This window comes from Trichechus manatus, unplaced genomic scaffold, assembly GCF_000243295.1.
Source record: "Trichechus manatus latirostris isolate Lorelei unplaced genomic scaffold, TriManLat1.0 scaffold00038, whole genome shotgun sequence".
NCBI classification, from domain to species: domain Eukaryota; kingdom Metazoa; phylum Chordata; class Mammalia; order Sirenia; family Trichechidae; genus Trichechus; species Trichechus manatus.
The window spans coordinates 11,570,760-11,596,108 of NW_004443974.1; the positions used below are offsets into that span (position 1 = coordinate 11,570,760).

At 44.9% G+C, this 25,349-nt stretch overlaps 1 protein-coding gene across 1 annotated transcript in view; it reads left to right on the forward strand.

Annotated features, from left to right (window-relative positions):
- The window catches only part of RALGPS1 (Ral GEF with PH domain and SH3 binding motif 1), a 364,308-nt gene that overhangs the window by 303,680 nt on the left and 35,279 nt on the right, over positions 1–25,349 (forward strand). The gene's annotated exons all lie outside the window — the stretch shown is intronic.

Below are 25,349 nucleotides of genomic sequence, written 5' to 3' on the forward strand. Positions count from 1 at the left end.
TTCCCTGACTGTGCCACTTGCGTGCTCATTTGTCTTTATTAATATATGAGGAGCACCTACAGTCATGTATTTAGAAATATCCACTACTAAACCTGTATCTGTCTGTGGGTGTGCTCCCGGACACTCTCCCGTGCTCCCTGACACTCTCCCACACCTTTCGACATATCTGTCTGTGTATCCATTCGTAAATTATTGTTTGTTAATACTATTGATACAGGATTGTCTATGCTATAGTAGTTACCGTAGTTGCCCTTTATTCCTGTGTTCCTCTCAGTGTCCTCTCTTGCCTTGGTCATGTTCTGCTGACTTCTCTCATGTTGTGCACTGCTTTCCTCTTCATCAGTATTAACACGTGTCTACTGTCTATTTGGTAATTTTCCCTCGCTCCCTGTCCCCTCCCTGGTAACCATCAGAGAATGTTCTTTCTTTCTTTCTTTCTTTTTTTTTTCCTATGTGTAAACCTTTTGTTGTTACATTATAATAGTGGTCTCATACAATATTTGTCCTTTTGTGATTGGCTTATTTCACTCAGCGTAATGTCCTCCAAATTCATCCATGTTGTGAGATGTTTCTTGGATTCATCATTATTCTTTATCATTGCATAGTATTCCATTGTGTGTATGTACCACAGTTTGTTAATCCATTCATCTGTTGATGGACACTTAAGTTATTTCTACCTTTGTGCTATTGTGAATAATGCTACAGTGAACATGGGTGTACATATGTCTATTCGTGTAATGGCTTTTATTTCATTAGGGTGCATACCTAGGAGTGGGATTGCTGGGTCATGTGGTATTTCTATTTCTAGCTTTTTGAGGCAGTGCCATACTTTTTTCCGTAGTGGTTGTACCATTTTACATTCCCGCCAGCAGTGTATAAGAGTTCCAATCTCCCACAACCTCGCCAGCATTTACTCTTTATTTTTTGTTAGTTCCAGTAATGTCAGGATGAGATGGTATCTCATTGTAGTTTTGATTTGCATCTCTCTTATTGCTAATGATCGCGAGCATTTCTTCATATGCTTGTTAGCAGCCTGAATGTCTTCTTTGGTGAAGTGTCTGTTCATATCCTTTGCCCATTTTTTAATTGGATTGCTTGTCTTTTTTGTTATTATTGTTGAGGTGTTGAAGTTTTCTATAAATTTTAGAGATTAGACCCTTGTCAGATATGTCATAGCCAATTTTTTTTCCCAATCTGTAGGTTCTCTTTTTACTCTTTTGGAGAAGTATTTTGTTGAGCGTAAGTGTTTAATTTTTAGGGGGTCCTGTTTATCTAGTTCATCTTCTGTGTGTCCATTTTTAGTGTTTTTGGTGTTCTATGTATGCCATATATTAGGGCCCCTAGCATTGTCCCTGTTTTTAACTCCATGATCTGTATAGATCATGGTTTTAGGTTTTAGGCTTTATATTTATATTTGATCCATTTTGAGTTAGTTTTTGTGTATGGTGTGAGGTATGGGTCCTGTTTCATTTTTCTACAGATAGATTCCCAGTTTTGCCAGCACCATTTGTTGAAGTGGCTGTCTCTGCCTCATTTAATAGACTGTGGTCCTTTGTAGAAGATCAGCTGCCCATAGGTGGATGAGTTTACTTCTGGGTTCTGAATTCTGTTCTGCTGTCTTTGTGTCTGTTGTACCAATACCAGGCTGTTTTGACTACCGTGGCTGTATGGTAGGTTCTTAGATCAGGTAGTGTAAGGCCTCCTACTTTGTTCTTCTTCTTTAATAAAGCTTTACTTATTTGGGATCTCTTTCCCTTCCATATAAAGCTAGTAATTAGTTTTTCCATCTTCTTGTAGAATGCTTTTGGGATTTGGATAAGGATTGCATTGTATGTATATGTCACTTCGGGTAGAATTTTCACAATGTTGAGTCTCCCTATCCATGAGCATGGTATGTTTTTACATTTATGTTAGGTCTCTTTTGGTTTCTTACAGTAGTGTTTGTAGTTTTCTTTGTATAGGTCTTCTACATCCCTGGTTAGATTTATTCCTAAGTATTTTATTTGTTTAGGGGCTAATGTAAACGGTATTACTTTCCTGATTTCCTTTCCGTAGTTCTATTTATTGGTGTATAGGAATCCAACTGATTTTTGTGTGTTTAACTTGTATCTTGCTACTCTTCTGAATCTTTATATTAGTTCTAGTAGTTTTCTTGTGGAGTCTTTTGAGTTCTCTGTGTATAGTATCATATCATCCACGAATAGGGATAGTTTTACTTCTTCCTTACTGATTTGGATGCCCTTTATTTCTTCTTCTTGCCTCATTGCTCTAGCTAAGACTTCCAGCACAGTGTCAAATAGGAGTGGTGATAAAGGGCATCCTTGTCTTGTTTTCCTTCTCAGAGGGAATGTTTTCAGCCTCTCTCCATTGAGAATGATGTTGGCTGTTGGTTTTGTAGAGACACCCTTTATTAGGTTGAGCAATATCCATTCTATTCCTATTTTATTGAGAGTTTTTATCAGGAATGGGTGTTTTATCAGGAATGCCTTTTCTGCATCCATTGAGATGACCATGTGATTCTTTTTTTTGTCTTTACTTATGTTGTGGCTTACATTGATTTATTTTCTAATGTTGAAACATCCTTGCATGTCTGATATGAATCCCACTTTGTCATGATGTATTATTTTTTTGATATACTGTTGAATTCTATTGGCTAGAATTTTGTTGAGAATTTTTACATATATATTCATGAGAGATATTGGGCTGTGATTTTCTTTTTTTGTGGTATCTGTGCCTGATTTTGGTATGAGGCTTATGCTGGCTTCATAGAATGAATTTGGAAGTATCTTTTCCTTTTCTGTGTTCTGAAATAGTTTGAGTAGTACTTGTGTGACCTCTTTTCTGAATGTTGGTAGAATTCTCCAGTGAAGCCATCTGGGCCAGGATTTTTTTTGTTGGGAGTTTTTTTTAATTACCTTTTCAGTCTCTTCTCTTGTTATGGGTCTGTTCAGATTTTCTACCTCAGTTTGTGTTAGTTTAGGTAGGTAGTGTGTTTCTAGAAATTTGTCCATTCCCTAGGTTTTCAAATTTGTTGGAGCACAGTTTTTCATAGTACTCTGTTCTGATCCTTTTTATTTCAGTTCTGATGTGATGTTCCCCATTTCATTTCTTAGTTGGGTTATTTGCTTCCTGTCCTGTTTTTCTTCTGTCAGTTTGGTCAGTAGTTTGTCAATTTTTTTGATCCTTTCAAAGAACCAACTTTTGGTTTTGTTGATTCTTTCTATTGTTTTTCTATTCTCTCTTGCATTTATTTCTGCTCTGATCTTTATTATTTCCTTTCTTCTGGTGGCTGTGAGCTTCTTTTGCTGTTCTCTTTCTGTTTGTTTGAGTTGTAAACCTAACATTTTTATTTTATCCCTTTCTTTTTTTGATGTGTGCATCTATTGCTATAAATTGACCTCTGAGCACTGTCTTTGCTGTGTCCCAAAGGTTTTGATATGATATGCTTTCATTCTCATTTGATTCTAGGAATTTTTTTTATTCCATCTTTGATTTCTTTTATTATCCAATGGTTTTTAAGCAAGGTGTTATTCAGTTTCTATGTTTTTTTTTCCCTTGCTCTTCCTGTTACTAATTTCTACTTCTATGCCATTGTGATCAGAGAAGATGCTTTGTATTATCAGTGTTTTGTATTTTGTTGAAGGTTGCTTTGTGGCATAAGATGTGATCTATTCTGGAGAACATTCCGTATGCACTGGAAAAAAAATGTATACTTTGCTGATGTTGGGTGGAGCATTCTGTCTATGTCTTTGAGGTCAAGTTGGTTGATTGTGACCTTTAGATTTTCTGTGTCTTGGTTGAGTTTCTTTCTAGATGTTCTGTCCTTTGCCCAGAGTGGTGTGTTGAAGTCCCCTACAATTATTATGGAATTGTCAGTTACTCTTTTCTCTTTTCAGTGCTGTTAGAGTTTGTGTTATGTATTTTGGAGCCCGGTCATTGAGTGCATAGATATTTATTATGGTTATGTCATCAAGGTGGATTGTCCCTTTAATCATTATATAATGTCCTTCCTTGTCTTTTATGGTCGATTTTGTCTTAAAGTCTATATTATCTGAGATTAGTGTTGCCACTCCTTTTGTTTTTTGCTTGCTGTTTGCCTGATATATTTTTCCCATCCTTTGATTTTTATTGTATTTACAGCTTTGTTTTTAAGTAGAGAGCATATTGATGGGTCCTGTTTTTTTATCCATTATGTCACTCTCTATCTCTTTATGGGTGCATTTAAGCCATTTACACTCAGTGTGATTATCAATAGCTGTGAGTTTATTGCTGTCATTTTGTAGTGCTTTTTTTGTGCGTTGCTGACGTTTTCTTTGTTCCCCTTACTCTCCTGTGCTGAGTTCCTTTTGTTTGTGAATTTTCTTTTCATTTCTTTCATTTTTGTAGATTTTGTGTTTACTGAGCGTTTATCTTTTTCTTCTTTATTTTGATGAGTAGGTTTGTTAACTTTCTTTGTGGCTACCCTGAAATGTACCTTTATCTTCCTACTTTTAAAGCAGTAGTTTATTTCTTGATATTGCCTTGACCTCCTTTCCATATGGAAGTTCTGAACTTATACCCATTATTCCCCCTTTGTGTTTTGAAGTGATCATCAGTTATAGATTGACATCTCTCATTCTGTATTTTCTGTCTTTTAGCTTTATTTTTGAGAGTTCTTTATCTGGGTTGTTATCTGGCTGGTGTTATCATGTGTTTTAATCTCAAGATGTTGTCTGATGTTGTTAGTTTCCTGTCCAAAGGACTCCCTGTAACATTTCTTGTAAAGTTGGTCTGGTTTTTACAAATTCCCTTAAGTTCTGTTTATCTGGAAATGTCCTAATTTCATCATCGTATCTGAGGGATAATTTTACTTGATATATAATTCTTGGTTGGTACTTTTTTTCTTTCTTGGTTTTATATATGTCATCGCGTTGCCTTCTTGCCTACATGGTTTCTGCTGAGTAATCAGAGCTTAGTCTTATTGATGCCCCTTTGTAGGTAATCTTTCATTTTTTCCTGAGCTGCTTTCAGGATTTTTCTTTTTCTTTGGTTTTGTAAAGTTTGACTGTGTTGTGTCTCATTGTTCTTCTTTTGTGATCTATCCTGTATGAGGTTAGTTTTGCTTCTTGGATGGTTATCTTCTCATCTTTCATGACATTAGGGAAGTTTTCTGTCAACAAATCTTCAACAATTCTTTCTGTGCTTTTCGACGACTCCTTCCCTTCTGAGATTCCGATCACAAGTAAGTTATTCCTCTTAATGGTGTCCCACATAACTTTTAGAGAGTCTTCATTATTTTTTTAATTCCTTGAACAGATTAGTGTCAAGGGTTTTGTCTTCTATTCTGCTGATCCTGTCTTCCATTGTTTCGATTGTACTCCCATGGCTTTCCATTGAGTTGTCTGTTCTGAAATTTTATTGTTAAGCCTCTGGATTTCTAGTTGCTGTTTTTGTATGGTTTCCAATTGTCTATTTATTTTGTCATCTTGTTCTTGTATTGTTTTCTTGAATTCTTCTAGTGTTTTGTCTGTGCTTTCCTTGGTTTTTGTCTATATTTTCCATTGTTTTGTCTGTGTTTTCCTTGATTCCCTTTGAGGACCCTGTACGTAAGTCTTTTGAATTCTTTATCAGGAAGCTCTAGTACCATTTCTTCTCAGGGAAGATTTCTGGTTCTTTATTTTGGTCACTTGCTGGTGCCATCTTGCCCTGCTTCTTTAGGTGGCTTACTATTGTCTGTTGTCTCTGGGACATTAGGGATTATTGTATTTATTTTTTAATTGTATAATTGTTTGCAGTGTCATTTTTTTATTTTGTTTTGATGATTCCTGGCAGGTGTGGTTGGCGTGGTGCTCTGGTTGCTGTACTGGACATGCTAGAGTACTCCCTACCTGTCTCTGTGCAAGTAGGGCAGTGGGTAGATGTGGGAGCTCAGGTCTCTGTTTACTGCTCTTTTGGAGTTCCTGAGGGGGGATTTGTCATAGCTTGGCCTCCATCAGCCTTCAGTTCAGTGGTACAGGAGCAAGGAGTTGTGCTCACCTTGCAGGGACAGCAGCCAGTGTGGTGAGTGTGGCAGGCAAGTGGGGGCATGGTCATCACTTCTCACCAGTTGGGGGGGATGAGGGGTAGAAGGGGGTGGTGGGCAGATATGCGCACAGTTGTTCTACCTCCGCCTCCTCCTGGGCAATCTTCATGTGGCTTGGCATCTCTTTTCTCCCATCTCTGCTTCCTGTCTTGCTTGTTTGATCTCTTTTATATCTCAAAAGAGATTGACTCAAACATACACACTACACTAATCCTGCCTGATTAACATAACAAAGAACCCATTCCCAAATGGGATTATAACCACAGGCATAGATGTTAGGAATTACAGCACATATTTTTGGGGGACACAATTCAATCCATAACACTCATCAAGTGTAACTTTATTGTGATGCTATCATTGTCAATACTATGATTTTGCCTCCATCACTGAATCAGCCTTCAGGTTTTAGCTAATCATCACTGCCTCAGGGAAGCCTTGACTACCCTCTAAACAGGTCAGGCCCTCTGTTACATCAGGGATTGGCAAACTGTGGGCCAAATCTAGCCCACCCGTGTAGTTTTCATTGGGACACAGCCATGCCCATTCATTGACATATTGTCTGTGGCTGCTTTCGTGCTACAACAGACTTGAGTAGTTGCATAAGAGACCCTATGGCCTGCAAAGCCAAAAAATTTACTATCTGACCTTTTACAGAAAGTTTGCCAACCCCTGTTCCAGTTCTGCCCTTCTCCTTCATAGCACTTACCTCTGTGGTAACTAGACAGCTCTCTGTGTACTTATTTGTTCCATGTCTATCTTCCCCACCAAACTGAAAGCTTCCTGAAGTAAGGGTTAAATCTGGAATTCCCAAAGCCCAGCCTAAACCGCAGCATGTAGGGGCACTTGATAAATATCCATAGTCGCCTGCCCTTGCCCTTCAGCTGTGGCCTCTCTGAGCTCCTTGCTGGGCCCTGTGGGCACCTGCTTCTCGGCAGCAACTCCAGAGTGGGCCGACTGCTGACTCGGCACTCCCTTCCTGGGGAAGTGCTGATGCCGGCAGTTTTTACACAGTGGCGCAAGCTCCAGCTCACAGGAGTGTTTTCCACCAACTTTCCAAATCGTTGGCTTCAGCCCTGAAAGCAGGATGTTAAGGTTTTCATTGATCACCAGAGGGGCTGGGAGTGTCTGGAAGGCTTTAGACACACTCAGTGATCCCAGCTTCCCATTTGTACCTCAGATGACCGAGAGGTGGTGGATGCTGCTGCGGCCATGAAGCAGCCAAGGGGTTCAGTGGAGGGTGGGAGCAGAGGGGCAGCTCCAGGGAGCCCTTCCCCAGGTCTGGCAGTTAGACTGAGCCGTGTGGCAGGAACCTGCCCAGACACAGGGACAGGAATGTGCCTCTTGCAGTCCCAGGAATGGAAGGAACACAGCTTCCCTCAGCTCCTCAGAAGCGGGGTTTCAGCTATAGTTCTGGGCTCTCTTTCCAGCAGTCAAAGTCACCCCCACACCTGCCAAGGAAAGGCCCCAAGAGTCATTCATTCAGTTGTTCACTCAAGCCATACATGCTGAGGGCCTACTATGAGCCAGGCACTTGCTATGAGCCAAGTCCCACTGAGAACAAGACAAAGACCATGCCCTTGTGGAGCTTATGTTTTAGTGGGGGAGACAGGAAGCAAAAGCCACGAGGGGGCAAGGAGCAGCACATTGAGACACAGGGCGGCCAGTGGAGCACAATGAAGATGATCAGGTGGGCTCTCTAACCCTTCTGTGAAGCTGCGCCTACTTCCCTGCCTGGTTTACCTGCCTCTGGAACAGGGGAGGTCCTCATACTAGCACTGATGGCAGCCTTGGTCATGGGTCTGTCTAAGGCCTTATTTAATGTCAAAAGTGATCCTGAGCTGAGGCTGTGCTCTTGTCTCTGGGATGGTTCCTGAACCCCACAGAGAGCTGCCTCCTGCTTTCTACCCACCGAGGAATGGCTGTATGGCAGTTCCGAACCAACAAATAGACTGTAAGAAATGAAATGGAGAAACTGTCTCAGTTTCTGGGTTGGTGGAGGAAAAAAGGCCAGGAATGCCACGTTTTCAATTTTCCCCCTCTATGTAATGTTTAGTTTAGATAAATGAACTAATATTTTCCTGGAGAACAAAAATCGTAAAGAACGTTGACACCCCTGCCCCCCGCCCCCAGAGGGCAAGTAATGTTTGTGTGTGCCTTGGAACCAGTGAAGACATTTCCAGATTTTGTTAGTCCCGCCTCTACGTAGCTTAACCAGCTGACAGGTTTTCTTTAAAGATTCCTTGGCAACAAAGGAAGCCATGGAAAATCTCAGCCTGACCTCGAGTTTCTGTACTCATACCATTAAGTCTGCTCTCAGACCCACCTTTTTGTCTTCCTTTGTTTTATTACCTAGTGGTAAAAGCCCAAGCTCTGTAATCAGGCAGACTAAGTTCAAAACCCACCTCCAGCATTTCTTAGCTGTGGGATCTTGGGCAATTGGCTTAATCCCTCGGAACTTCAGTTTTCATGTTGGTAAAATGGAAATAGTACTTATTTCACAGGGATGCCAAAAAGGTTTACTGAGACTGTTCTGGAAAAGCCTTTAACACAGTGCTTGGCACACACTTAACACCACTCAGTATTGTTAGCTCTTTGCCCTCACAGGTAAGCTTGAATGCTGTCCAGATGAAACGACAGTGTGAGGCAGCTGAAAGAGCACTGGACAGGGAGCCAGAGACCCTCACCTCAGCTCCAGCTTGGGCACTCACCAGCTGTTCCAGTTACCATTGCTGCATAACAAGTCACCCCAGAATTTAGTGGCACAAAACAACCACTCTGGGTCAGGAAGTCAGACAGAGCTTAGCTGGGATGGCTTGTCTTTGCTGCACAATATCTGAGGCCTCAACTGGGAAGATTCCAGGGCAGGGGCTAGAATCATGTGGAGGCATCTTCACTCACATGCCTGATGCTTGATGGTTAGCTGGGGCTGCAGCTGGGGCTGAGTCTTGTGTGTGACCTCTCCATGTGGCCTGGGCTTCTTCACAGTGTGGCAGACTCAGGGTACTCAGACTCTTACATGACAACTGCCTTTCCCCCAGAGTGAATGCCCCAAGAGAGTAAAGTAGAAGCTGCATGGCATCTTTATGACCTGGCTTTAGAAGTCACGTAGTATCACTTCTGCCGTACTCTGTCACAAAGTCACAAAGCCCTGACCAGGTCCCAAGAGAGGGGACATAGACCCTACCACTCAGTGGGAGCAGTGTCAGAGAATTTGTGGACATGTTTTCAAACCACCACACCAGCTGTTACACAGTAGGAAAACAGAGGCTCAAAGACTTAAATAATAATGATACTGATAATAGCAGCAAATGTGTACTGAGTACTTACTCTCTGCCAGACACTGTTGTCAGCACATCCCACGTGTTCACTCAGGGAATCCTTGCAACTTCCCTGTGAGCTAGGTGTCAGTATGACCCCCATCAGATAGCTGAAGATGCTGAGGCACAGAGACAAAGGGTCCTTCTTCCAGTATCATGAGTCAAGTAAGTGCAGAGCCAAGAGCTGAACCCAGGGGTCTAGACAGGTATGTTGCCTGGTCTTAGGTTGCTGTACTTGTACGTGTGGACAACATGTGAACCAAACACGATATGCATGAGGGCCCCAGAGCCACTGAGCTCTGTCCCCATTGCCCCTGGCCTTTATGCAGTGCAAGTAATCGCTCTGCCCCTGGGTGACAACCATGACTTTCCTAAGGACATTTTGAGTCACACACTGTCCCAGTTTGGTCCATAGAAGGCTAGTTCTTGTGTAAGAATCAGAACTCCAAACCTGATTTGGCGCTAAATCTCCTTCCCTCACCCTAAGCTTGGGTGCTTCAGGCCTGATAGTTGTGGCAGGAGAGTAGGGGTGCTTGGCCCTTCTCTGGCCCTTAGCATTTCTCCCCCTCCCTTGGCTTGCTAACCGTGGCCTGAGGAAGAGGTTGGGGGAGACTCGGACATGGTCTTAGCAGGGCTTCTGCTGTCTTGGGACACAAGGCCATCCAGGTGCAGTCAATAAAGCTGATGCTTCCTCTCATGGGCACTTCATGGATTTTTCAGGGATTCCACAGATCCTTTGACCCTGACAGATGCAAATCCATTCTGAGGATCACTTGCAACCCCTTCCATGGTCCCTCTGATTCTGATGCCCACCATCAGCTTCTTGGTGCTTGGGTCCCCTCAAACCCTATGGGCTAAGACCCAAGACAACACCACACTAGCTCTCGTCACATAGGGCCACCTTGGTCCACAGTCCTTGTCCCTACAGGCCTGGAGTGCAGCTACATTAGTGTGGCCTCCACTGCCCCCAGGTGTGACCACATTGGCTTACTCAGGGCTGTCCCCTGTGTCTCCAAACTGCTGGGGACATTGCAAGCCTCCAAGTGGTCCATGGAGACCCCCTTCACTATGCTTGCATAGAAGAAGAGAGCACCTCATGGGTGAGGGATGGGGACTCACTTCTCTTCATATGCTCCTCTCCCTGGAAAGCTAATCTCTCTGCCATTTCATATTCTCAGAATGGGCAAGGGGCACCTAGGTAAGTGGCTAAAGAGCTGGAAGTCAGTTCTCGCCCATTCACTGTAGAATTCCATGTCTGTTTTTTCTTAAAGTCTCCCATCTTAGTAGCCTGTTACATCACAGTCAAGCAGAGGAGCTAAGACTCACACCTACTTCTGCCTGACTGTGCTGCCCTGCTGGGGTCCCAGCTCTGCACAGGTCCCAAACAGCTTCCCTGACATTCCTTCGCTCTGTGGCCTGGGAATCTGGGCCTTCTTACTTCAAGGAGAAAGCGTCTCAACTTTACCACAGTCAAGGGGCTATTGGATGCCATTTTTCACATGTCAGTGATGTGTGAGATAGATCTTGGCTCACAGTAAGGACCCGTGAGAGCTGCATGTATGAGAAACAAAGAATGTGTGTGAATGTAAAAGTGACCAGCTCCCAGGCTCCGTCATGAAACCTGACCAGAGAAGGTTTTCAACACGTGCTTTTTGTGCAGAGGGGCCCCAGTGCCAAGTCTCGGGTCTGGGAAGAGGACTTCCAGCATGTGAAGGAAAGAAACCCGAGAGACACTAAACCCCCTTCAAATTTGGTGAAAGTGTGCGTTGTGAACCAGATGTGCAGTGTGGCACTTTCAGGAGCTCCAGACTGTGGCAGTTGTCATTCCTCTCTCTCCAGTGAGGGAACTGAGGTTCAAAAGGATGAGAAGACTTGACCATAAGCTTCCAGCTCAGCATGAGGAAGAGGCTGGACTGGAACCCAAGTCTCGTGACTCCAAGTTGTGTTGAGTAGTTTCCCCTGTGCCAAAGCTGCCTTATATTAATTTCTGATGTGTGAGACTTGGAAAGCACCCGCCTGAGCAGCAGTAGGACTGCCAGACTGCTTAAAGAGGGCAGTGCTGACCCAGGGCTAGGCTGCTGAGATGCTGCTGGAAATCCGTGGGAATGAGGCTCCTTGTCCCAGCTGCACATCCTCCTCGGCAGAGCCAGCTCCTCTGCAGGCAGAAGCACCATGGCCATGCATTCAGCAAATATAGTGCTCCCACTGCACACCCAGCCCAGTGTTGGGCACTGGGAACCCAGCCCCTGCCTCCCAGAGCTTGTTGCTAGTAGGGGAGGTGTACAGTAAACAAGTAGTCACACTGGATTCCTTGATTACAAGTAAACAGGAGTGAAGCCAAGGCACAGGCCGCTGTGGAAGCACATGACAGCAGGATGGGGGACCACCCGCTGTGCCTGCCCTCCACCTGGGTAGATAGCCCTTGTGAGAACTCAGGCATGTAAACTGTGTAAAGCACTGGGCCTTGTATCTCAGCAAAAATCCCCCACTGTTGTATACCTAAGGAGCCCTGGTGGCACAGTGGTTAAAGCACTTGGCTGCTACTTGAAAGGTAGTCAGTTCGAATCTACCAGCTGCTTGGCTAGACAAAGATGTGGCAGTCTGCTTCCGTAAAAATTTACAGCCTTCAAAACCCTATGGGGCAGTTCTACTCTATCCTGTAGGGTTGCTGTGAGTCGAAATCAACTCGATGGCGGTGGGCTTGGTTTTGGTTTTGGTTGTCTACTTAGGGGCCCTGGTGTGTCCAGTGGCTAAAGTGCTTGGCTGCTAACCAAAAGGTCGACGATTCGAACCCACCAGCTGCTCTGAGGGAGAAAGATGTGGCAATCTGCTTCCGTAAAGACTTACAGCCTTGGAAACACTATGGGGCAGTGTTACATATGTTCTGTAGGGTCACCATGGAAACCCTGGTGGTGCAGTGTTTAAGAGTTCGGCTGCTAACCAAATGGTCAGCAGTTCAGATCCACCAGCTGCTCCTTGGAAACCCTATGGGGCAGTTCTGCTCTGTCCTATAGGGTCACTAGGAGTTGGAATTGACTCAACTGCAGTGTGTTAATGGGTTGTCTGCTTTAACCCCCCTGAAGATGAGAGAAGAGGAGCAGTTTGTAAACACTGAAACATCCCCTGGGGTCAGCACTTCTCCCCCTCCATTTCTGTGTCTCTTCTCCCAAGAGAAACATACAGAATGAGCAGGAGATCATTTCCTAGGTAGCTTGGTTTGCCAAATATTTCAGGTTTGTCTGCTGTGGTCCACATGGTGGGCAGAAGAGGACACTGCAGCTCCTGGCAGTGTTCTGGCTCCAGCTAGCTAGCCAAGGCCCATCCATTTTATCTTCTCTGGACACCCAGATCAGAGGAAAGGGGACAGTTGCTGTGTGTTCCAACCCCAAATGTGAGTGTTGCCACCACAAGGCTGTCTTTGAGAAGGAAGAAGTGAGAGCAGAGACCAGAGCCTGCTGGTGTCAGGAGAATGGCACATTGCTTTTGAGACATTAAAAATGAAATACAAGATCACCTTCCTCGTACATCTAAAAATGATAATTTTCTCAAATGCTCTCCTGGCCTTGATTTTTACACAAGTTCCTTTTTCAGCCTTCCTCTTCGCATCCCACAGACATTGGTTTCCTCCACATCTGTTCTGGGCCTTTCTTCTTCTCTCTGAAGTACACTCCATGGATGACTTCGTCCACTTCAGGAGCTGCACAGCTCCCCTGTGCTAACAAGCACACATCCATCCCTAGCTGCATGGTCTCTCGTAAGCACCAGGCCTATCTACCCAATGGCCTCCAGACATCAGTCCCAGACTGAACTTCTCGTTGTCCCCCAAACCTGCTCCCTAAGTGAACGGAGCCAGCCACCACCAACGATTACCCTGACTCCTCTCTACCTTCACATTCCCTGGCTCGTCTAGCTCCTGGACGTCTCTCATCCACATCTCTCCATCCCAGCATGTAGCTTCGAGTCTTGGCCACATCTAGTTGCTCTTCAAGCTACAGCCAAGTATTTCACAAATCTGAACACATTGCTGCCCATCCTAAAAGCTCAGTACCTTCCCTCATTAAACTCTGGGCTCATCAAAAGGCCCTACAGCTCTTGATATGGCCTCTTCTCTGTCTCTGCCTCATCTTTCATATTTCCCACCCTTGACTCTCCAGCCAGCCTTGCAGCTTCTCTATTCAGTTCTGTTCTTCATCATCTCTGTGCTTTTGCACATGCTGTTCCTTCTGCATACATCTCTGCTTCTGGCTGAAAGTCTTTCCCCAGCCTGATGTCAGACCTTCCAAAAGGCCTCTCTGACCCTTCTCACGTGTTCTCAAATGCACTGTGCTCCCAGTTCTACTGCTCACCAGCTGCTCACCTAGAGGCAAGTTCCTTAACCTTTCTGACTTCAAGTTTGTCGTAAAACAGAGATGATAACAGTACCTGCATGACAGCGTTATTGTGAGGTTTAAATGAGATCATGTGTAGAACATTTAGCACAGTTTCTGGAACATAATAGATGTTCAATAAATGTTAGCTGTCAACATTATTATCATCATTACTTTGTTGTCATAGTTATTAGTATCACTGTATTTATTATTACTATTATTCTGTCAAAGCATGCGTCTCTCCTGGGTGTAATCATCTGGTTATTTGTCTGCCTCGTTTGACTGTAAACTGCATGAAGGCAGAACGTCTTTCTAAGTCAGTGTTGTATCTCTAACACCTAACCCAGTGGCAAGCAGAGGGTCGGGGCTCAGTAAACATTCAATTCATGAAGGAAGGAGAGGTGCTGTTTCATTTACTCCTCACAGGGAGGCAGCAAGTTCAGGATCCCTGTCCCTGTTTGACAGAGTGGAAACTCCCGCTCAGAGTTGTGAGGTGATGTGCAAGTTCACACATCTGCAAGTGGCAGACATAGTGGGAGCCCATGCCTCTCTGCCTCCCAGTCCTGAGTTCTTTTGTCACCATTTATCATCCTTAACCCTGTCCACTCCAGGTCTGTTATTAGAAGGCCCTGTGCTCCCTTCTCTTCCAACCAGTGAGTGGTCTGTTGGCAGTATGTTGGTTTCTTGAGAGAAATGTAATGAAAACCAGATTTTTTTTCAATATGGTATCTCGTTCCCCACAGAGACTGTCATTTCTCATATGTTCCAGTAAAACTGCTAAAGAAACAATCATTTAAAGAGCTTTAAAGATTATTCATGGAAAAATTATGCTGAGGAAAAATAGAGCAATCCTCTGAGATAGTCAAGCCACATGGTCAGTTTTTCCAGATGTTCGTGCCATATCGGGCTGGGCAGCGGAGACTACACTCTACTGAGCAAGGCCAGAGCTCTGGCTCATTATTACCGCCCCCACCCCTGCCCCTACCCCGAGGACATGGAGAAATAAACTTGCCAACCACCCGGCTCAGAAACTGTCCCAGAAGACACGTGTCCCTGATGCTGTCACGTGGGGGCCACCCCAGGCTTGCCCAGACAGGAACACAAGGCCTTTCGGTAGCAGAGGTTGTCACTTACTGGCAGAGAGGCTGACCCTCATCCCTGAGTCCCAGCTGAATGGAAATTCTTCTGCTTCTGCGTCAGACCCAGGCTGTTGGTCAACAATTCAGGGGACAGGAGGGGCTGAGACCAAGGGCACTGAGAGCAGCATCAGCTTTGAAACAGTGCCCGGGGAGATGGCAGGTTCTTCTGCTTGAGAGCTCCACCCTTCCCCAGCTGGATCAATGGGCATCTGAGGCCAGGCGTGCAGAAAGAAGAGAGGGCTATCTGGGTCAAGTCCTGGAGGGAGAATCAAGAGTTGAATGGAAGAGCCCAAGTGTCAAGGGAAGTCCAGAGGTGTTGGGAGAGACTGAAAATGGAAATCAGAACCAGGAGGCAGAAACTGCATGGAGACAGTGTGGGAAAAGGAGTGAGCAGGAAGGGCCCAGAGGAAATTACCAGAACAGCCTCAGAGTATCCAGCTCTTGCCTGCAGGTTAAGGAAACAAATCCAGCATCCCCTCCAGCCATGTGACCTTGGTATGGCATTTAGCCTCCAAGCCTCCCTTTAAAATGGCAATAATAAAAGTACCTGGTGCATAAGATTCAATGAAATAGGATGTTGAAGTGTTCATTCAAGCCTGGCACACAATCAGTGCATAATAGATGTTTAGTCCCGTTTACCTTCCCTTCCTCAAGAGTAGCAACTAGATCTTACCCATCACAGATTTCCTGGAGGAAGTGCTTCCTGTATATTAGATCACCTTAGATACGGTCACTGCGCCTTCTTCCTCATGTTGTGACCAGTGACTGACCTTTGAAAAGCTAGAGTTTCTCCCCCACCAACCCCCACCCGTCACCACCATGATAGTGGTGTGTACCTGGGTTCAAGTCCTGGCTTCAGCATTTAGTAGGTATATACACTCTGGCTGTCTCATCTGTAACATGGGGCTGCTAAAAGTACCCACCCGTGGACTGCAGCACAAACACAAAGCACAGGGCCAGGCATATAGCATTCAACCATTATTATCACCAGTATTATTACTACTACAAGAGCAGGGAGTCTTGAGTTCCAGTTCAGAACCCATGGAGAGGAGCAATGCAGTTTGACCACTAGAAAACATTTTTTTCTAAACCCAGGGTGAGAGCCAGGGTGACTCAGGCAGTGAGGTTTTAATCCCTCATACATGGCTGCTGATAAACAAGCAGATTCCAGCCTCTACATGGATTCATTTATTGAGCAATATGTGCAAAACGAAAACAGAGCAGGGTGGTTTTCATTCTGTTTCTCTCTGGAGCAACTACACGAGACAGTTCCTCCGGGACAGAGGCTTAGATCCTGCCTTTGGTCCCAGCTTTTTGAGCAGAGGTTCTTCACCTGGGCTGCACAGCAGACTCACCTGGAAAGCTTTTTCAAAATGCAAAACAATCACAGGTCTACTAAACCAGAACCTTCCAGGATGGGCCCAAGAAAGTCTACATTTAACAAACTCACCAGACAGTTGGCAACACATTGCCTGGTTAAGAATCCTAGCCTTAAAGAAGCTGAAGACAGTGTGGCCCTACACACCAGAAAAATGTACAGAGACACAAAGCTTCGATGCAATTTCAGCATCTCCGTACACTCCTCAGAGGCCTTCTGTGGAACCCCCTCTGGCTTCATGAAGTCCAGGCCAAGAACCTTTACTTTAGGGTCACAACTCCCTGGCTGTATTATTATGTGTAGGTCTGGCTGTATTATTATGTGTAGGTCTGTCAGAGCCCCATTCTTGGGACGCCATTTGAAGGCTAGAATCAGGACTTCAGACAGCCTCCCTTCTCTGCAACCTGTCACCAAGCAACCATGCACAGGAGCAGTGTCGTGTGGTGAGGTCTCTTTGTTAAGGTTCTTTTGGCTGCAAACAACAGAGAAAGATGCCGGCTGGCTTCACCCAAAAGAGGAATCATTGGCTTATAAAATTCAGGTAAGGCAGGGAGGCAGTGAGCATCAGGAACAACTGAAACAGTACGCCCTTCCACCTCTTTTTGTGACCTTACTCTGTGAGTCGGTTTCTTTTTCTGTCACCGTAGACCAGTTTCTTTCTCTACAAGCAGGAAAACATGGCCACCACATATCTAGGTTTTATTTCTTATCCACCAAAAGGAGATTGTCCTCAAACTCTTAGGCTCAAATCTGAAAATCCTGGGGAAGATGTCCACCCTTAGACTAATCACTTGGGGCTAGGGGAAAGGCCACATTGGATGGGCATTGACTCCCTGTAACCCCAACAGTGGCTGGAGCGATTTCTGGAGAAAGTGCTAGGAAGTTGGTCCCAGGTGTCCACTCCATGGATTCATAAGGCCTGGACTTGAAGCAGATTCCATTGGCAGCCAGCTCTGTGTCCTTGGACAAGATGTTTGATCTTTGAAGCTTCTGCTTCCCTGTCTGTGAAATGGGATAATAATACAGACCTCAGAAGGGTGTTGTATGTGAAGGCACTGCAGGGTCATGACAGAAAACAGATGGCACACTCAAATGGAGTGATTGGAGGAAAGTTTCAAATAGAGCTGTTTACAAAGATGTGGGCAGGGTGTAGGGAAACCCCAACGGATGGTGCAGCACCTCAGGGCTTGAAACCGTGGGGCTCTCTTACCACCCTTAGGCCTGTGGGAGTGCAGGAGGCAGTGGTCACCAAAACCCAGAATCACAGAGGGCTTAAGAAGACTGTTACCTATAGGAGTGACCCCATAGGGAGAGAGCTGAGGAAGCAATGCCCCACCCTCACCCTCCTCCCTTCCTCTACTCCAGCCAGTGCTTTCCATTGGGCTACTCCAATGAGAAGCCACAGGTCAAGGGAGCTTGCTGATCTAAGCGCCATAATGCAGCCCCCTAGTTCATGGTACAGGGCAGAGAAGAGTAGAGAGTAGATTCAGAGGGGCAGACAGAAGATTCTAGCACAACATCTAGCACAGCACCTGGCACAGAATAGGGGCCTACTATTTTTGAAGTATTCTAGTTTTAAATAAATAGGAGGCAGTGGTGGTTCAGTGGTAGAAATCTTGTCCTCCATGTGGGAGAGGCATATTTGATTCCCGGCCAATACAGCCACCACCCGTCTGTCAGTGGAGGTTTGCGTGTTGCTATAATGCTGAACAAGTTTCAGTGGAGCTTCCAGGCTAAGACGGACTAGGAGGAAAGGCCTGGTGATCTACTCCCAAAAATCAGCCCGTGAAAACCCTATGGATCACAATAGTTTGATCCCTAAGCCATCATGGGGATGATGTGGGACTGGGCAGAGTTTCATTCCATTGTGCATAGAGTCAGAGTCACCAGGATTCAGGGGCCAGCTTAGTGGCAGCTAACAACAACAATAACTTTAAATAATGAAATATTTAATACATATGGAAAATAATATCACAGATCCATATTTAACAGAAGTTAATGTTTTGTGATATTTGCTTCATATTTTTTAAGGAATATAATATTATATACAAAGCAAAAGTCACTTTCGTCCCCATTCTGCCTCCTTTCCCTTTCCTCCTTAGAGGTATGTACTGTCCTGATAATTGTTGCATGTCATTCGTATGTAGGTTTTTGTATTATACTACATATATGCCTATACATAAACATAGGTACTGTTGTTTTGTGTGTTTTTAAAATTTTATATGTAGCGCATCATGCCATAAATATTCTTCTGTAACTTGCTCTTTCCACTTAACATATATTTTTATGATTTATCTATATTGATACTTGTAGATCCAGTTTCTTCATTTTTTTCTGCTCTGTAGAATTTGTTGAATGAATAAACCACAGCTTATTTATCCATTTCCTTATGGAGGGGCAGGTAGGTTGTTTCTACTTTTTTTGCTATTACACACAGTGCTTCACTGAACATCCTTGTATATGTGTCTACTGGTGTACATGTGTAAAAGTTTCTGTAGAGTAGACACCTAGAATTGGAATCACTGAGTCATACGTGGCATCTTCACCTTAACTCAGTATTTCTAATTGCTTTCCAAATACTTCACACTTATATGAACCCTGAAGTAGAGCTCCTATTCCTCTACATCCTACTCAGCGCTTGAAATTGTCAAACTAATTATGTTTTTACAGTTTGTTGTGGCGAAAGGTGTCTCATTTTTATTATGCTTTGCATTTCCATTATTAGTGAAATTAAGCATATTTCCTTACATTTATTGGGCATTTGGGTTTTCTCTTCTGTAAATTTTCAGTTCATATCCTTTGCCCATTTTCTTTGTGTGGTTTGTTTCTTCCTTACCGATTTTTGAAGTTTTCCAGATGTCTGAATACTAAACATTTGTTTGTTACCTGAGTGGTAAATACCTTCTCCTAGACTGTGACTCGCATTTTAACTTACGATTATGCTGCCTTTTTTTTTGTACAGAAATGTTTAATTTTTATGTAGTCAGATTTGTTTCTTTTTTCCTTTCTGGTTTGTGCTTTCTGTTTCTTCCCTTCCCCCAAGGTCATAAAGATATTCTCCTATTTTTTTCCCAATAAGTTTGCATTTTTGATTTTCACATTTGTGAAAATGCTGTAGTGGGGGCTTCTGGTCTCTGCGTCTAACTTCATAAGGGGAAGGAGAATCAAAATCAACATCAGCCTAAGGGTGATTCCTGTGGGGCGGAGGTCAGACATACTTCCATCCTCCAACCTTTTTACCAACTCTGACACAAGCTGTCCCTCCCGTGGCACTGTCTGCTTCTCTGCTGGGTTCAATCATTTGTTGTAGTGGCCACACAGAGTTCACAGACCATACTCACAGTTATAGGGTTTATTAGGGCAGTAACAGGTTACAATTCAGGATACAATTCTTCAATCAGGACAACCTCTTCTTAGCTGTGCCCGCAGACAGGCCTCTCTCTGGCCCTTGGCCCCTCAGCCCCTCTGCTTGACCTCTACCCTGCTTGGGAAAGTGTTACAAAGCTCTTCAGCTCCACCAATAAGTGCCCAGAGGCACCCTGCTCTACCAGTAAGCCTCTTCCCCTGAGGCGCTCAGTTCTCTTGCTCCAAGGGTCAGTACACTGACTGTAACCACCTTGCTCCATGGGCCAGGAAGCCCACTGTGCCATCTCATGCCAGTCATCTGTGTTACAGCTGTCTCTCTCTCTCTCTCTCTGTCTCCTGGGTCTAGGAAGTTCTCAGCGCAGGGCCTCCAGGTCCAAAGAATGTGCTTCGTTCCCATCTCATCTTCTTGGTAATGAGATTCCCCGCTTTCTGCCTTTGGGATAGCTCATTTTAAGCCTAACGGGATGGCAAAACTGATCAATCCCCTTGTTAGGGTTCCATATACTTTATTTACGTGGTCTCATTCCCACAAGGGTGCCACGTATCTTATTTGCATTATTAGCAAGCTATCCAATCCCCTTGGTGGGCCAGAAGTACCTCATTTGCGTAGTCCCATCCATTCATTGGGTGGTAGTTACAAGACCCTGGTGAGAAAGGCCATATAAAAGCAATCTATCATACTACAGGCCAGCCCCTGACTTTTCTTTCATACTTGGAGGATAACTCCCTCCTCACTAATCATTTTACCAGTGTAAATCAGTCATTAACAATTAGCCCTTCAGCAGGTCAAAGAGTCCTCAGAGTGCGATTACTCAGACAGATACCAGCCATTCAGTTCTGCTGCAGGTATCCATCTGATCTGGTCAGGTTCTCTGGAAGTCATCTCAGCTTTACCCTTTCTGGTGTCTGATCAAATTTAACTGAGAGAAGATTATTCACTTCTTCTGAGCCTCATGAGGCATCTGCATAGCCAAGCCTTTAAGGGACTTTAGGTTCGACCACTGTACTCCAGTTCAGCCGTGCCTCCCCCTTAATCCACTCTGTCACATTTACAGCCTCTACATTAGTTTTACAATTACCCCTTCCTGCACTCAAAATTCACAGCATTTTCCTCTATGCTGTCTTCCCCAGACCCATCAGGAAAAGAGGAAACTATTCAGTGGGGATCTTCCTTGTCTCCCTCATTTTGAGTCTAAGCACACCCACAAAAGTGTGTGAGCCAGCCACTTCATGCCTTTATCTCCCGCCATTTTAGATAACCAGTTTCTAAATTGCCTGTCCCTACCAAACCAGTACTCTGAGGAGACAAGTTTCTGCCTTAATCTGAAGAATCTTCTGTTCCAGTTGGAACTTGGAGCACCTCCATCCATAAGCAAAGTCCAGTCCAGAGCAAGTCATCAAATTGCAGCAGCTTACACCAGCTCACAGTGTCAAACATCTCTCTCTCTGTCCCTTCAGTCAGGTTCTGGTCAGCTCATCCCTAGCACCCCTGGGCTAGGCCAATGGGTACCAGCTCAGGAGTCCACACATCTCCCTGCACTGCAGACCAGCCAGCCCCTTCTTTCCCTCTCTCATCCCTATCCCCCATGGGCTAGGTCAGTGGGCACTACCCATAGGCTCAGGAGTCCACACGATTCCCTGCACTTCAGACCAGCCAGTCCCTTCTCCCTCTCTCATCCCTAGCCCCTGTAGGCTAGGTTAATGAGTGCCAATGGAACATATCCAGACTCAGCCCATCTCTTCATTGCTGCATCTCCCCCTACTTCCACTCTTCTGATGGCCCCAGGTAGTCACCTAAAGTGAGCATACCAGGCTGTCTACTTGCCAGCTCACCTTAACTTTCAGTCCTGGAAGGGGGTTCTTCTGATGGGCACCGACTTTTCTGGCCTCAGTGCATCTAATGGCAAACCAGTTGCTCAAAATTCAAAAAGCAAAACAGTCATTTTTTTTTTTTTTCTGCAGGTCCTTCCTTCGAATGTAAATTTCCTACTCTCTCAGCAGTTCTGGGTAGGTCTGCATGTCTTTTCAAACGCAGATTTCCCAACTGGAAAGATTCAGGGTGTGAGGCTCAGGTTTTCTACCTAAGCCTCCAATACTCTATACACAGGGCTACTGCTTTGAAATAAACAGCCTGTGTTTCTTTCAGGCAAATCCTAGTTCCGCTTTTCTCATATCCAATCAATTATTGGCTGAAGGTGGAGTTACACGCCCTCTGTAATCTATAATACCCAATATTCATTTCCGTCATACATGTAGGTCTGTTTTACAACACTAGGTAGGAGAAACTTTCAATATCCATAGTACATTTGAACACATAACCCTTTTTAAAACATTCCGGTTTCATCTTCTCTATACCTTGACTACCTTCCCATTCAGTTGCATATGGCCTTGGGCCTCTGGCTGGGTGGAACCACAAAACCCTGGCCACCTATTAATCATCTTGTTTAACCCACCTGGCTTAGCCCCAAGCCTCTCCAGTTGCGGCCTTTCTCCCCTCAGCTGCAGCATAACATCTCTTAATTTCCTTTCACCCATTACAAGTAACAACAACCAGAGTAACCATTTAAGAATCAAAATTTTCACTTCCCACTCCCGTTTGTTCTTTCTCTTACAAAGCCCCATGCTTCCATGAGTTTGGAGCCATTGCAGCGTATCCCAGTTCTGACATCAACTGTAAAAATGGCATAGTGGTGGCATCTGACTTCCCCGTCTAACTTCACAAGGGGAAGGAGGATCAAAATCAACATCAGCCCAAGGCTGATTCCTATGAGGCAGAGTTCAGACACCTCCACTCTCCAATCTTTTTACCAATTCTGACACCAGCTGTCCCTCCCATGGCACTGTGTACTTCTCTGCTGGGTTCAGTAATTCGTTGCAGTGGCCACACAGAACTCACCATAGTCACAGTTATGGAGTTTATTAGGGAAGTAACAGGTTACAATTCAGGATACAGTTCTTCGATCAAGACAGCCTCTTCTCTCTGCCCACAGGCAGGCCTCTCTCTGGCCCCTCAGCCCCTTGGCTCCTCGGCCTGGCCTCTGCTGTGCTTGGGCAAGTGTTACAAAGCTCTTTAGCTCTGCCAGTAAGTGCTCGGAGGCACCCGACTCCACCACTAAGTCTTGCTATGAAGGTGCTCAGCTCTCTCACGCTGTAGGTCTGTGAGCCTAGCTCTGCCAGCAAGTGCTGAGAGGCACCCCACTTCAAGCCTCCTGCCCAAAGGCGCTCCGCTGTCTTGATCTGTGGGTGGGCACACTCACCATAACCAGCTTGCTCCATGGGCCAGGAAGCCCACTGTGCCATCTCGCACTGGTCTCCTGAGTTACAGCTCTCTCTCTGTCTCCTGGGTCTAGGAGGTGCTCAGCACAGGCACCCCAGGTCCAAAGGACATGCCCTGCTCCCATCTCTTCTTGGTAGTGAGGTCCTCCCTTTTTGCCTCTGGGATGGCTTGTTTTAAGCCTAGTGGGATGGCAAAACTGATCCATCTCCTAATTAGGGTTCCATATACTTTATTTGCATGTTTCCACCCCCACAAGGGTGCCGTACACCTTATTTGCATTATTAGCAAGTCATCCAATCCCCTTGGTGGGCTACAAGCACCTCGTTTGTATAGTCCCACCCATTCATTTGGTGGGAGTTACAAGACCATGACAAGAAAGGCCCTGTAAAAGCAATCCATCACACTGCGATATTCATGACATTAATGTTTCTGTATAAAGTAAAGCATGGATACAATTTTATCTTTTTCCATATGGAACCCAATGGTTCTAGCTTCATTTATTGAACAAAACCCAGCTTTCCCCACTGATTTGTAATGCCACCACCATTATGAAGCAGTTCTGGGCACTCTTTTCTGAGTCACTGATCTATTTCTCTATCTCTGTCCTAGTACCAAACTGTTTGAATTGCTGTTACTGTTTGTTTTGTTCTGATATCTGGTAGGGCAAGTCCTACACTATTTTCTTTAGAATTGTCTTCATTATTTTGACCTTTTACTCTTCCATGGGGATTTTAAGATCGGTTTGAATGACCAGGTCAGGCAGAGTCCTGAACACCATGTCGCGGACAGTTTCAAGCAGAGAAGTGACATGGTCAGCTGTTCATTTTTTAAATCACTCACAAAGCTGTATGGGGATTGGATCTGAGAGGATTATACTGGAGACAGAAAAAAAAGTGTGGAAGCTCAGACCAGTTAGTGACAAGAGAGGTGGGCAGGGGGGTGGGGGGGGTGCAAAATCTGGGGGCCTTGGTGATTGCATATGGTGAATAGAAGAACTAAGAAAAGGCAAATCATAGTCTGGGAGAAGCCAAGGACAACCCCACATTCCAGGACAGGTTATTGAATGAACAGCAGTGCCGCCAGGTAAGGGTGGAAATACAGGAGAAGGAATTACCAGGTTCAACTTTGACGGTGTTGAACCATAGGGAAGTTCAGATGGAGGTATCATGGATATAAAGGTCTTGGCAAAAGAAGACTACAGTAAAGATTTAAGAGTCATCAGCACATCTGTTGTGGTTAAAATCAAATGAAAAACAGGAGCTAAAGAGGGAGGCCTGTGCAGACAACACTTTCACGAGGGGTTGTTAGAGGATAAGGAGCCCATGGAGGAGACAGAATGGTAGCAATTGAAGCAGGAATTCAGAGCTAGAGATGATGTAAGTTTTCCTGCCTAGTGAATCTCTAGAAATACCAGAAGGGAGCTGGGCTTCCACAGTTTACACGCTTTGGATAGTAACATAAAGATGACCTAAGCCAGCTGAAAGGACGTGGGAATCCTTAGGTCACTTGTGGATCTACAAGTTCTTGTGGTCAAAGATCTGGAGCTCTGGATGGACATCATGCTTCACAGGCCTCTAAGCATGGCCTGGCAGCAGCCCCTTTGATTTGCTTTGCATTTGATGTGCTCTGCAGAAAGTGGCTGAGCCCCTTTGTGGATGCCCTGGTCTCCACCGCTGATCTCTGGCCCAGGTAGCCAGAGCTAGGCTAGCAGCTGGTGTCACCTCCCTTAAGGCCTCCCTGCCCAAGATACAGAAACTAAAGAGTGCAACAGTAGCCAGGACCATGCCTCTCAAAGTGTAGTTGTGATGTGGACAGCATGAAGGATTCGTGGACCCCTACTTCAGTCTCTGTGGATTATGTGCAGTCAGATTTGTGGCCCTGGCTCCAATGACCTCCTGTTGGCATCATGGTTGGCGCTGAGGGGGTGTGGTGATAATCATGATAACAAAATAAGTATGAGTACTCTCTACATACATTATTTTATTGACTCCTCCCAACAACCTGCAAGGTGGGTTTAATCCTACTTTTCAGATGAGGAAACTGAGGCTCAGGGAATAAATTAAGTACCCTCTCCAAGATCACCCAGCTTGTAACTGACAGTCTTGGGATCTGAACTCCTGCCTATCTAACTGCTTTCACTGAGTAAATTAAATACCTCCCCCAATAAGCTCTCAGTCTCTGTTGAATGAAAGGGTACAAAACAGAAAGTGTCTATATAAGGGCACCATGGTAAGGGCACTGGTGTTAAAGTCAGAAGGCATACTTCTAAGTCTCAACTCTATCACTTACTAGCTAAGTGGCCTTAGGTAACTCATGCCATGGGGAAGTGGGGGGCCAGGCTGCTGGTCCCCACATCTATTCATGGTACTCTCCCTTCAGCTGTATATTAGACAATGGGGCTGTGCCTGGTCAGTGGGCACTGTGTGCAGCAGGACGCATGGCCA